Raw genomic sequence first — 15482 nt, forward strand, 5'->3', positions numbered from 1 at the left:
ACATAATGCTAGGTTACTTGCAAGTTGCTAGGGGGTGTTTGAACTTTACATACACTGGCAAAACTGATTTTTGGACTTAAGTAAGTTGAAAAATTAGGAATTAGGTTAATACAGTTGGAATCCTATTAATGCGCAGAATTATTAATTTAGCGAGTTAAAATTTAGCTTTTCTAAATTTAGCTGGATCAAAGAATTTTATATTGTTTATGGAAAATTATTGAATAATCGAGTACTAATTAATGAAGTTTCAACCTTAAGTAAAAGGTTATTTAGATACACTATGAAAATATATTGAAAAATTATAAGTTAGTTTGCCAACACAAATTTAGGATGACGTTTTAGAAGCAAAGATACTTTTTGTAAAGCGAGATTGTTTTGTTTCTGACTTTCAGAATTAACTTTTTTTTGTGGATAAGCAAAAGCAGAAGTGCCTATGGTATCCAAACACAAGAATCTTTGGATACCCTTTTAAATTTACTTCTAGTTGAAGCGGTTGGGAGTTTTGGTGTGAGTCTGAATAGGTCTCAACCTAGTCAATTAAATTTTGTGGTAAATACCTGACGTTGTTCGGTGAAGGGTCTTCACGACTTTTACTTAAGGATGGATTCTGGGCAAGAATATATAACACACGAATCTAACTCAGTGCATCAGAATAGAAAATAACCACATCCAATAGGTAAACTAAACTTTTGAACAAAATCAGATATGTGTCTAATGAGTCACGTATAAAATAGTACCTAATTCAAATAGCTTCGAGTTTAGAGCTGGCAAACGGGCGAGCCGGGGCTGGCTTGTGACCAACCCGTGGGTTACGGGTTAATACAAGCCTAAGCTTGCGGGTTGAAATTCTTCACGGGTGGTCATTTCTCCAACCCGCACCCGTCCCGGGTAAAGCTTGCGGGTTCACGGAGGCTCACGGGTTAGCTGGTTTTTGTTGAGTCAACTCGCCAGAAATCGATTTCTGGGCTATTTCCGGCCACATTCAGGCTATCTAAATCTGCTTCCTAACCTAAGTACTTAACTTAACATTCATCATTTCATCTAATTCATTTGATATTCCGATTCAAAAACTCAAAATTGCAAAACTAAACTACTTTTGCATTTAAAGGATTAAAGGAACACAAATACTAGTCATTAGTAGTTTATTACTTTAGTTACAGTACTTCATCAGTTCATGATGATATTTTCAACAAAGAAAAAAAACCTCCGAGACTGTAGCAATACCATTGTTTGTAATTTGTATCACCAAGTGCGACAATAAAGATATTAATAACCACTTCCTGCACAAAATATACATTGTGTGGTTAATCAAAAAAAGTGTTAACTGTCCAAAAAAACATCTCCAATCTCTTTTCTATGCAATATTTGGAGACACTGGTAAGTGATAAATAACCTCGCGTTTTTAGGGGCCACCCGAAAGGATTTAGGGGCCATCAATTTATACCCAGCCAAAGACTCTAGTTAAGGGGTACCCTATATGATATTGAAGTTACATAAATGCCCTTCTGGTAAAACTGTATAAAAACCAAATCAAAAAAAATTCTACTCATTTCAACTCTTCTTCTTCCAGTTTCATATTATCTTCCGATTGTGGAAGAAAAAAAAACTTTCCCTCATTCTTGTTTTCAACCGAAACATCGCCGCGAATCGTAAAATCAAAACATCGTCGATTTGTTTATAAAACAATGGATAAGGGAAATGAAACCCACAGACCTAGAACCAAAAACGTTGCTCGGGGTATCGATCCAAAGATTGGGATTTTAGAAAGAAATAAAGAAATTGTTTCTGCAAATGAAGAAGAACGCGAAGAACGCGAAGAAGAAGTACCCGTCGATGTAGTCGGTGGTTGCGATTCCGATAGTCAAACACTTCGTCAACTTCAAATGGCCCCAATTAGGTAAGAATCTATCATTTTTGGGGTTTATTTCGCTTTAATTCGACGAATCGAGAAAAAACTTTTCTAGGGTTTTCGGTTATTTATCCAGATTCGGACGATATTCATGCTTATTTACTTCCGAATGTATTCGTGTTCTTCATTTATCAAGAACATCGACAGTATTCGGGACAAATATTTGATGGTTATCGGCCGAATATTGTTGGCCATATCTTCCTGGATACAAACTGGTAATAATCGGTAGTTTAGTGAATTTTTTGGCTCCCGAATATATTTAAGTAGACACACAGTATTCGGAAGTACACTCACTACCGAATATATATATTGAAAAAATCTCAAAATTTCTGATATAGGAAAAATCCCATTTTGGGGTTGCTCCAACTATTCAATATGAATCTGTAATTTCAAGAAAAAAAAAACCAAAAAAAGAAAAGATTCGAGTCAAAAACATGGAATTTGCATAATTACCCCGCTTTATATTGAAGAAGTACGCATACTAATTAGACACATAAGAACTTACCTCCTCCACATCCTCCACTGCTCCATCCTCCACTGCATCAGGTTCAAATCCTAATACATCTTCTTCAATAATCCCATTGTTCTCATCCATATCTTCTTTTCCTACATGGATAAAAACAACCAATGTTATATATAAGATTTAGACATTCAACTAAAAAAAATATTACTGATTTGCTTACCAATTCCATATTCCCAATCACGAGTTGTTATCAACGCCTCATCATTTTCAGGTAATAAGGAACTGCGAAATCGATCAATTACCCTTCCTCCAATGCTAAATGCAGATTCTGAAGCGACAGTTGAAATAGGAATTGACAAAATATCCCCTGCCATTCTTGAAAGTACCGGAAATCGTTGTTCATGGTTCTTCCAATAGTTTAGGATGTCGAGTGGTGAATTTGGACAACCCCTGTACGACTCGCCAAGATATTCATCTAACTCTGACAAGTCAGTAAGTACATCACCACCACGTTCCTGTGTTGCAACATATTCCTGCATGAAACAACCTAGAAGTGAGTGAACTATGAATATATGAGTCTTAAAAGTCTTAGAAACAAGCTAACACCATCACATACTACATCCACAGTTGACAGTAATTCAAAAGATAAACAGTATTCTACTACAAGGTTTTTAAGATGAAAAGCAATAATTCAAAAGACTAAAATCTTCGCAATATAACTGGGCACCACTAACATGAATTAGAGTTAAGTAAGCTTTAAAATTACCTGAAAAAAATCACTCCCTTCTTCGGCAGCAGAATTCCCACCATTTTGAATACCCAAATTCTGAGTTGCACAACTATTGGAAGCTCTTGAACTTGACAAGGTGTAATACTCATTAAAAAGTGTTGTCATATTACTACGCACTTTATTAACTTCACGTTCTAATTCTCTCACCTCAGGATACAACTTGGAGTAAGTAAATTTCATAAAATTCATTTTCGATCTAGGATCTAACACAACTGCCATAGCCAATATAGGACTCAACTCCTTATAATAACTATCAAATTTTGCTTGCATCTCTTTTACCATGTTCCTAATGAATTCAATATCATTTCTGCTTTCTTTCTTTAGTAACACCTGAACTTGACAAATTCTTTCAAAATACAGATTGGAAGTAGGATACTTACTACCAGAAAATATATTTGTGAGATCATGAAACACCTTGAGAAATTTTGTGACTACTTCAATTTGTTCCCATTCTTCATCAGTTGGACAGTCTTCATAGTCTGAATCTACCAACTTCAAATGAGAGAAAACTGGCTTATACAGGATACAACTATCTAACATAAGATAAGTTGAATTCCACTTGTATAAAACAAACATTCAGTGAGTATATAATAAACATCAATACAATTATCTAACTTTATAAGTTATAACAGAATAGAAGTGGAAAGGAGAAAAGTTAACATGAATTTATATTGAAGATAAAGAAATAAAAGTAAGTGCTTTACCTATATGAGGTGGTGGAAGAGGACAGAAATTCAGAATCTTCTTTTGCAACACCCAATCTTGATCAAGATAGTGCGCAGTTAAGCTTATATATCCAGTAGTTGTTACAGAAGTCCACATGTCTGATGTTAGACATATCCTACCTGTAAGGGTGAGTCATACACATTAGCACATCATATTAATCAATTACTCATACATAAAAGTATAAACAAAACATATGGGTCATTAGGATTTGAAATTTTGAATCATACTTGGAGCAAGTTTCAATCTGTTGCGAATAACTTCTTTTTGTGCTTTATGTTTCTTTACTACATCGGCTTTCCCAGTATTCCTTGATATTGGTTTATCATCCTCATTTAAATAAGTACATATATTCCTAAATTCTTTCCACTCCACCAAAGCAAATGGAACATTTTTTGCAATGAGTAATGCTGAAAACAGATCTCGTAATTTCATCTGATCAACTTTGCGTACGCGGTTAGGGCACTTATGCCTTTTCATGGATGAGGTTCCACCTTTTTGGCTTTCATATTTATATCATACATTACAAGCCTTGCACACTCCCTTCTTTGTTCCATCTTTATATTTAACGAGTTTAAAAAATTCCCAAACTTGGGATCTAAGTTTATTTTTCTTTCCACGTGAAACTGGTGCAGGACAGGCAGGTGCACAACCAACAGTTGGATCCTCATTCACAGAATCTAGCATCTCAACATCATCATCCTCACCATCACTACTCATAACATCATTATAATGGTCTTGTAACTCTTGTTCTTGTACACTTGACATACTGGAATGGATGGAGCCACAAAGAACAGGTCAAAGAGTCATTCAGAAACGTGAAAAATGCATAAACAAAAAATATAAGAAAAACATCTCATTTGCAAATTACAAGTAACAAGGTACAATATACATGTAAAGAAATTCCAACAAAACTATTACAGTACATGTATTTGAAAGTAACCTAAAAAAATAGCACAAAATTAGAGCTAAACACATCAGAGAGAGTGACTAATTAGAGATAATTGAAAATCACCAAATACCAATGCTTCTGCACCCCTAATTTGCTAGTATCCAATTCACTCTAAGTGCCAGATTCAAAATTCAACAAGTTTAACATTTATTACAAACAGAAACAAGTATCATTCTTGCAAGTTGCATCTAACAAACAAATCCCCTAAATATCTGTAAAGAATACTAATGAGTAATGATACAAATATGAAACAAACAACATAAAAAATCCAAGTAAAAAAACCTTTTTTTTTTCTTTTTGTGGAAAGATTGAGAAAATATATTGAAAATGTATAGCTGGAATGCTGCTGGATTGAAAGAGGCAATATTACGAACACCTTATGTGCCTGAATACGTTATTCTCTTGTAAAAAGTACTAATACTAAAAGATTCACATAGTCCCAGTACAAGAAGAATCACATAAATAAAACATCAACAGATTATATTAGCAATAATCAATCATTCATCAAAATAACAAGATATTCAGTCAAAGAAAATTAACCTACGTTTTAATGGAGTGATTCGCGTACCATCTAGGATTCAGCTTGCAGTATTAGAAAAATGGAGAGCGTAACAGCAGCAATCGCGAGAGGGAAAGTCCAGTGAAGATATTTCAGGATCAGGCGATGGCCGCTGGCTGCAGTGCAGAGTGCAGACGGAGAAAAAGAAGAAAGAAAAGAAGAAAAGATAAGATTAAGCTATTGTTTTATCCTTTTATACCTAAAAGACACGTATAGATGGGACTCATGGGAGGGGACACACGTCATAAGCATAGGCGGGTTTGCGGTCCGGGACGGGTATACCCGTTTCTTCACAAGCCGACATTTTCCCAACCCTAACCCGGCTTGTTTAGAAACCAGCCAAACCGGGTGCGGGTTTTTACGTAACGGGCCGGGCGAACCCGCGGGTTTTGGGATTGTTTGCCAGCTCTATTCGAGTTATATATGAGTCGGGTCAGAAATCAAAATATGATAAAACAAATATCAGACATCTTACCTAAAGTGAGTCAGAAATCAGATCCAACTAATATCCAAACGAAAAATTATGTCCCGACTTAAGATCATGAGTCATATCCGAACAAACAAGGTTTATGATAAAAATCCAAGTCTATCCTAGCTCAGTTAAACAATGGTTTCCATATTGAAACACTAACCCTTCAGGTAAGGATACGACGGTGGGATACAAATTCTCAAGGTTGCTAATAGGGGTACTAGTGGAGTGGATACCAAATTTCATATAAGGAAAACAAATAAATAATAAGTCTTATATGAGATTCGGTACATCTCTAGTAAACTGACATTTTTATTAGCAATAATGCAAATTGTACCCATGTTGGTTATCATTGCTTTAAATTTAATTATAAAATGTAGCAGCGCGTGGTGCAGGGAAATAAATTGGCAGGGGAGTGGAGTCCCAAGAAGGGATGCACTTGAGACGCATGGTAAATTTTTGAGGAATGGGTGTTCAAGTCACCAATTGGTGCATTGCGGGGTTAAATGTTTAAATGGGGATTGGAACCCAGCTATGCTAGATGTGCAATGGCATGCTTCAAACTGGCTCTCCGACCGGCCCCTGCCATTCTTTTCTAGTTTGTTCCCATCCTAGAAACCTATCCCGATGAATGTGACTCTCTAGAAAAACTGATGGTGCAGAAAATACACGTGAAGGATGCGATCAGGTAGGCGTGTTGTACTGACCTAGTTACACCTCGGTGAAAACTAGGAGCTGTAACACAAATTTTTTTTTTTGATCGAAAAGGAGATATTATTGAAAGAAGGAATGTACAAAGAGGTCTACCAGAGGTAGAAAAAACGAACAAAGAAAACAGAAACTAAATTACACAAAAATGGCTTGGCAATTAGATAACAAAGTATTTGAGAAGTTTAAGTGAACCCTGTGTCCCGCAGCCGCAACCCATAAAAGGATAGAAGTTTTGATTTCATATATAAGGTCATCATCTGTTTTGAAGATGTATTTTTCTTCGGACCTCCTACAATTTCTTTCTCTCCAAATCGAATTGACGATTGCCGCTGGGATAAGCTTCCAAATATAGATATTATAAAAGTATGAATGCCAAGTCTCTGCCAAACTCCTCATTGAACCCGGTACAACCCAACTCCAACCTGTACTTGGTGTTATTTGACACCAAATTTTATATGCAACTTTACAATGTAGAAAAAGATGATCCTGTGATTCCTCTCCACCACCACATAAAGCACAATTGTTATCGATATTCATACCTTTTTGATGAAGTCTATCTATCGTATTCAACTTGCCGTGAATCACACACCATAACAAGAAACTTATTTTTGGAGGTATTTCAGGTTGCCAAATGAAATGATAGGGGAAGTTTGGGATTCCATTAGTTTCCACCAGATGTGAATATAACGACTTGACAGTAAAAATACCTGAGGGATGAAGCTTCCACCTTCGAGTGTCTGACAGGCCATCACGGGGAGGCGGAATGTCTCCAATGACAGTAAGTAAAACAGCATACTCTTGAGATTCAACATTTGTAAGTACCCTCCTGAAGTCAAACTTCCAGTTTCCCTCATAAGAAATCATATCTGCAATGTGAGCATTTTTGTTCCTGGACAACTTAAAAAGATTAGGATAAGCAATTGATAAAGGTTGCTGACCAGTCCAGCAATCATTCCAGAAAGAAATATTTGCTCCTGAATGGAAGAAAATGGTCGAATTCTCACTAATGTGACAAGAAGAAGCAACAATAGCTTTCCAACAAGACACTCCATAAGAATGTTGAACTTTACCCGGTATCCAATAGGAATAATCATTTCCATACTTGTCCGTTATGATCTTATACCAAAGATTGTTTTTTTCCACGCCATAACGCCAACACCATTTAGCTAACAATGCTAAATTCATAAGATTTAGATTACACACGCCCAAACCTCCTCTTTCCTTTGTTGCACGCACAATATCCCAATTAACTAAATGAGAAAGCTTTGCTCATTCTTTAAATTCCCATAGAAAATTCCGCATTTTCTTTTCAAGAAGCTTAATAACTGAAATTGGAGCTTTGAAAAGAGAAAAATAGTAGGTTGGCAGAGAAGAAAGAATACACTTCAAGAGTGCTAATTTTCCCCCCTTCGATAAAGAGATCCGCCTCCACCCTGAAATTCTAGCCTCAAACTTTTCAATAATTGGATCCCAAATTCTTATCGAACCAGATTTTGCTCCTAGGGGCATTCCCAAATACATAAAAGGAAGGACGTCAACTGAACAACCAAGTTCTTCTGCCCACATGGACAAGTTATGAACTGTCCCGACAGCAATAAGACGCGTTTTCAAGGCGTTTACCTTAAGACCTGCTATGAATTCAAAACAATGTAAAGCAGAGAACAAGTTATGTAACTCTTCTCTTTTATCATCTAAAAAGAAGATAGTGTCATCCGCATAATGAAGATGGTTTACAACAATACTAGTTGGTGAAACTGAAAAACCACTGAAGAGACCTTGATTATGGGCTCTATCCATAAATCTAGAGAAACCTTCCATAGCAATGATGAATAAAAGAGGAGAAACCGGGCAGCCTTGTCTAACACCTCTTGAACTAGTGAAATATCCGAATGAAGACCCATTAATAAGAACCGAGAAAGATGAAGTTGAATAACAAAATCTTAGCCAATTGCACCATTTCCTGCTAAAACCCATTTGAACAAGGACAAACTCTAGATATCTCCAGTTAATTCTATCAAACGCCTTTTCAAGATCAATTTTACAAATAATTCCCGGATTTTCAGACCTTATTCTTGAATCAACTAATTCGTTAGCAATAAGTGTGCCATCAACAATCTGTTTGCCTTCAATATAAGCACATTGCACAGGAGAAATCAGTTTATCCATAACAAGCTTCAATCTAGTAGATAAAACTTTTGCAATAATCTTGTAAACACTAGTTAGCAGACAAATAGGTCTACAATCCTTAATAGTTTCGATATGATCTTTTTTAGGCACAAGAGTAATGAAGGTAGAGTTATGTTTAGAATTGATGGTACCTGTAGTGCAGAATTCATTTACCGTCCCATAATATCTTCCTTGATAAAGTGCCAGCATTTCTGAAAGAAGAGAATAGGGAAACCATCCGGACCAGGTGCTTTATCGTTCCCTAAATCTCTAATAGCGTGCATAATCTCTTCTTCTGTGAAATCCTCCTCTAGTATGGTGGCTTCTACATTAGTAATGGAATCAAATACCATCCCATCAAGACTGGGTCGAATGACTTCTTCCTCAGAAAAAAGAGATTTATAATAACCTACTATATGTTCTTGCAACCTGTTCCTGTCAGACACCAACTCATTTCCGATATACAATTATCTGATTATGTTGTATCTACGTCTGGCGGAAGCATTGGCGATGAAGAAAGAAGTATTTCTGTCACCTTCCTGTAACCATTTCGTCTTTGATTTAATTCTCCACGCAGTATCCTCCATTTTGGTAATCTTTTCAAAATACTCTTTGTATTGAAGATGCACATTCCGCTCTTCCTCAGATAAGATATTATCTTCACTCAGTCCATCCAGAGTTTGAATTTCAGAGAGAATATTCTTCAGTTGAGTATCAGTACGTCCAAAAACCTCTTTGTTCCAGACTTTAAGCTTCTCTTTAAGTGCTTGTAACTTCAACCAGAGCACAGTGCTAGGAATACCTGCAAAACAAAAAGAAAGCCACCAATCTTCGAGTAATTGTAAGAATCCATTCTCCATGAACCACGTAATCTCAAACCTAAAAGGACTAGGTCCCCAAGAAGGGTCGGAAATATCTAAAAGGAGTGGGATATGGTCTGAGGTAGGTCTGGCTTTGGCTAATTGGGTAACAAGAGGGTAGTGTTGCTCAAAGGATGAGGAAATAAGGAATCTATCCAATCTGCACATAATCGGATTTGCTTGTCCATTTGACCAAGTGTATCTCGCGCCCTTGAGAGGTAAATCAATAAGATCATGTTCAACAATGAACTCATTAAACTTCCTCATACTTCTTGTGATCTTCTTACATTTCTTTTTTTCAGAACACTTGGCTATTGTGTTAAAATCACCATCAATACACCAAGGAAGATCCGACCAGTATCTACAAACCGTGTCTAGCTCAATCCAAAAGTTGTTTCTATCAACTGAATTATTAGGTCCATAAACACTAGTAAGTACCCACTGAAATTTGTCCAGTTTGTTCATGCAAAGAACAGATAGTGTGTACTCTGCCACTATTGAATCACTGATATCTACTATATTTTTGTCCCAGAGAATGAGCATCCCACCAGAGCTTCCTACAGACTGCTGCATTGTCCAGCCCATATTTTTGTAACCACATATCTGGCTAATGTCCCAAGATGTACAATGTGTCATCTTGGTTTCTTGAAGTATAATGATTGGAGCTTGAATCATCTGTAACAATTTATGAACCACAGTTCTTCTACTACTTGAATTTAAACCTCTAACATTCCACGTTAGAATTTTTAAACTCATCATAAACAAAATTTTCCCTTAGAAGTAACTGACCTTCGTGTCCTGGATGGAGGAGAAGCAATGACCTCGACTGAAATACCAAGTCGCTTTAGTTCATTACGCAACTTCAGTGGGATTACTGGCTGTGACTCATTGACAACATCAAAATTGGACGAGCAAATCTCCACTGAGGTTGCAACTGTTGAAGGTTCAAATCCAGGAGGAAATACAGGTGTGCAATCATCACAACAGTCAAGCAAGTCTGAGGTTTCTGTTGACAAGAACGTATCCTCAAGACCCAAAAGAGGTAAAGCATATTGTTTTCCTTCATGCACAGGTATACTATCTTGTTCATCAAGAGAAATAAAGTTTTGTACTGCGAAGTCTTTTAGAATTTGCTTCTTTATAGGTAGAATAGGCATCGGCTTAAGAATAGGATTATACGTTGCAACTTTGGAAACTAGAAATCTCGTAGTATGATTAGGCATCGTCAGAAAATTAATGCCAAGTTTGACACCAAGGTTAAAGAGCCTATTAACTTCTGCCAACATCCAGGTTGGTGCATTGAATTGTAGGGTTTTTTGTGGTTTAATAGAGTTTAACAGGGTTTTTTTCTGCAAGTGTAGGAAAGGTTTTTCTGGAGTAAGGTTGATTGAACCCTGGATATGTAAGAAGATGTCTGAGAGCAGGCAGATAGGGGATGGGTAATGAGGGCTGAATTGATAAGGGATTAGGAAAAGCTAAAAGTTCATCTACAAGAGAATTTAGGATTGTAGAAGGAAAAGATGCTGCAGGTTCCTGGTAGAATTTAGGGATCGAAATTTTGAATGCAGGAGGGCTGGAAGCCACATCAACAGAATACTCCTCGTCGACTTCCATGTCAGCATACATCTCATCGGTTGCAACCACCTCATCAGCAGACTCAACAGCAGTAACTCCCGCAAATTTAGTAGATAATTCTGGGTGAATAACCTTTTGCCAAACCTGTTTGATGCGTCTGGATTTGGATTTTTTCCTTTTCTTACGACTTCTATTCTTCCTAGACTTGCGCTGTGATTTGTAGTTTCCTTTTATAACTGACGGTTTTGAATAAACTTGAGGATCCACTAAATCAGCCGAAGATATTTCCATATCCATATTTAGGGCAGAAGATAATACTCTTGACATGTCCCTGCCAGTTGTATCAGGGTTGTTGTGTAGAAACTTTCTTTTTTTCACCTTAAAATTTTCCACCGAATCTTGTGTAGTTAACAAAACAGATGCCGTATTCCTTGGAGGTGTGATAATGAAGCTCCAGTCAAACTTTGGAGATGATCCGGAAATATTGATGTGAGCTGTAAACATCTGGTTTTTAGAAAAGAGCTTAATGACTCTAGGTATAGAGTTTATTCCATTAAGATTTCTGATTTTCATACGCATAGCCCGTAAGTTTGTGAGTTTCAGAGTTGCAGGATCAATTAACAGTAATTCACCATAAATTCTGCCAATTTCATGCATAAGTTTTAAGGACCACAGTTGATAAGGCACGCCCAAGATTTCGATGTTAAACTCATATTGATGAACAACATTTGAACCCCAAACTTGATGATGCCATCGAAACACAGAATATGTGGTATTATATGCAGAGAATTTGAATTCCAAATTTGCCTGGGAGAATTCAGCATCTACATGAAAGATAGCTTGTGAGGAGTTGATAGGAAACAATTCAAATGCCTTTTGAATCTGTAACTCAGTACAAATTATTCTCCCTAGCTTCGACCATGACCTGACTCTTTTGGAAGAAGATATGATGAAAGAATTTGTCCATTCACCAATATCAGTTGAATCGTGAACAATATGTATAAACTGGCCATACTTCGAATTATTTGTGTGGATATCACAATGAGCTGCATATTTTCTACAAACAAATGGTGAATGATTGATTGGAGGTTTGGTTATGGGATGAAAATTCCTGGGATGAGTATACTTGTTCTGAGAAAACAAGGATTAAGCATAGGACATGTAAGGTTTAGTGAATATTTCTGGTGGATGTTGAATTTTGGGTAGGTTCTGTGAATGGGGTTTGGGTGTGGATAAAGAAACGGTGAAGTTGATAATGTCTTCCATTGCAGAAGCCATCTTAAACCATCCTTCAAATCGATTACCAGCAGGAACATAGAAAGAGATTGGGTAAGCTTTGGGATTTGGCCTGGAAAGTGTGATATGAAGATAATATCCATGTACATTATGGAGTTTAGTTGCAGAAAACCATGTTTGGTTATCTTCATGCTTCCATACCATCTTGCCTAAGTCTCCATTCTTTGCTGCTTCATGAAAAAGTTTTTGCAAATCTGCTGCTAATCTAAAGGATAATATTCCATTCAACTTTCCATTTGAATGAAATTATGTGAGGGTGATGTTTGAATAAGGTGTGATAGTACTACATGCTATTCTAAAGAACTTTCGATCGATGGTGATAAAACGTTCTTTAGAAGACATAATTGGGAAGATACTAAAGGATCTAAACTAAGAAACTAAGCTGGGGAACTAATGCATCTAAGGGATCTAATCACTAGTAGGGATGAAGAATATCTAGGTTCGGAGAATGGAGTTGGAGTTGAAGTTGGAGAGAGAAATACTCTTTTGGAGCTGTAACACAAAGTTCTTTGGGTACATTATTTATATGTCCCTACTTTTAGAACCCAACAAATATATCCTTCCCCATAATAAATATATCCCTACCAATTTTAAGAATTAAAATTCGGATTTATTAGGTTACTAAAATCCCCCCCTATATATTCCACATTATACTAGATCGGACACATTCAATTCATTTTCAGTTTCTATCGTTCCCATCATTTACTCTCACACCCACTCACTCTCGAAAATCAACCTGCACCTGGAACTGAAAAACTGAGTATTAATCAAATATCCGTTGCAGAGAATTGATTACTAGCCGTTATCTTCTCTCTCCGATAATCAACAGACCACGATCTACAAAAGAAACTGAAGAAAAACTGAAAATGAAAATCAACCGTATAAATTAGGTTTCATCAGAAAACATAACCGATTTCACTTTCGTTTCATCATCAACGTTTCATCATCAACGTTCCATCATCAAAAGCCTAATTGAACGATTTGAAGATTGCAAAATTGAACAGGTAAAACCTAATTTTCTGATGTCAGATTTAATTGATGCATGTATGTTTTGGTCTTGATTTTGTTAATGTAATGATTATATGTTAATATTTGGCAGATTAGTACACTGTGATTTACTGATTAAGTTTGATTTTGGTCTTGTTTAGTTAGTTTTGAGTTTTGGTTAGTGTTGGAAGGAAATGATTTCTCGTCAAATCTGAGTATTTTTTATGTGACTAAAACAAGCATAATTTGGAGATTTTAAATGTTTGCTAGTTATGTTGATATTTTTCTTCAAACTTTTGGTATTATTTTGCTCAGATGCAAATTTGTTCAACTAGTAAATGTTTGAAAAATGTGATTCTGAATGTTTGGTTGATTTAGATATTTTTCTTCAAGTTAAGGGATCAACAACAGTAGTTGATCCAAATAAAAATTGGATCAACAGTGGAAGTTGATCCCATTTTGAGGATAAACAACAGCAATTGATCCAAAATAAAAATTGGATTAACAGTACAAGTTGATCCATGGTATGCAAATTTGTTTTACTGTTGATGTGTTTCTGAAGGATTTTTAGAATTTTTTGTATCAACAACAGTAGTTGATCCAAATAAAAGGGATCAACAATAGAAGTTGATCCAATTTAGGGGATAAACAACTGCAGTTGATCCAAATAAAAATAGGATAAACAATATAAGTTGATCCATTGTATGCAAATTTTTTCTACTGTTAATTTGTTTCTGAAGGATTTTTAGATATTTTTGTATCAAGAACAGTAGTTGATCCAAATAAAAAAGGGATCAACAGTATAATTAGATCCAATTTAGGGGATAAACAAGAGTAGTTGATCCATAAAACTGAAATGCTAACTATAATAATTGTTGAACTCAGGTTGAGAAAACATAATGCATAGGATATCACTAAGGATATTAAAGAAGAATCAAGAGATTAAGGGCACGCAAGAGATTAAGCAAGCTAAAGAACCAAAACAAAATGTGAAGACCAAGAAGAAAATTGAAGAAGAGCCAACAAGAAATAGGAAGAACAAGAATACAAATGAAGAACAACAACGAAAGGTGAAACAAAAGAAGAAAGCTGAGGAAGAACCAGAACAATCAGAATCAGAATCCGAAGAAGAAGAAGGGCAAGAAGAATCAGATGGTCGAGAGTCGGAAGAAGAGGAATATGAATCTGAAAAAGAAGCAGAAAAATGTAAACCGAAGAAAGTTGTCAAAGGTAAAAACATAGATTGTAATATTTTTCATGATATATATAACAATGTTGTTTAAAATATCGAAAACAAAATGTGAATGATTGAGCTTCATGTATGCAGGCGGGTCAAGGGTGAAAGCAAAGCCACAACAAAAGGTGCAAAGCAAGAAGGTAATTGAGAAAGAACAAGAAGAATCGAAATCAGAATCCGAAGAAGAAGAAGGGCAAGAAGAATCAGATGATCAAGAGTCGGACGAAGAGAAAGATAAATCTGAAAAAGTAGCAGAAAAGGGAAAATCGAAGAAAGTCGTAAAAGGTAAAAAAATACATTGTAATATTTTTTACAACAACAGGCCGAAAGCAAAATGATATAACAAAATAATATGTGTGCTGGTATATCTAACTATGTTGTTTGAAATATTGAAAACAAAATGATTGAGCTTCATGTATGTAGGCGGGTCAAGGCCGAAAGCAAAACCACAACAAAAGCTGAAAAACAAGAAGGTAGTTGAGGAAGAATCAGAAGAATCGTAATCAGAATCCGATGAAGAAGAGCAACAAAACTTAGATGAAGAGAATCAAGAATCGGACGAAGAGGAGAGCAAACCAGAGCCAGAGCTCAAAGCTAAAAACATTGACTCTTTAATGAAATAATATGTGTAAACATTGACTCTTTAATGAAATAATATGTGTAATTAATCACATATTTATTGGATCAACACTCACAGTTGATCCAATAAATCTGTGTAAAATATCACATTTGATCCAATAAGAGATAGTTAAAGCATGAACTGTGATTACACATATTTATGCGTC

Source organism: Papaver somniferum, chromosome 1, assembly GCF_003573695.1.
Source record: "Papaver somniferum cultivar HN1 chromosome 1, ASM357369v1, whole genome shotgun sequence".
Classification (NCBI taxonomy): Eukaryota; Viridiplantae; Streptophyta; class Magnoliopsida; order Ranunculales; family Papaveraceae; genus Papaver; species Papaver somniferum.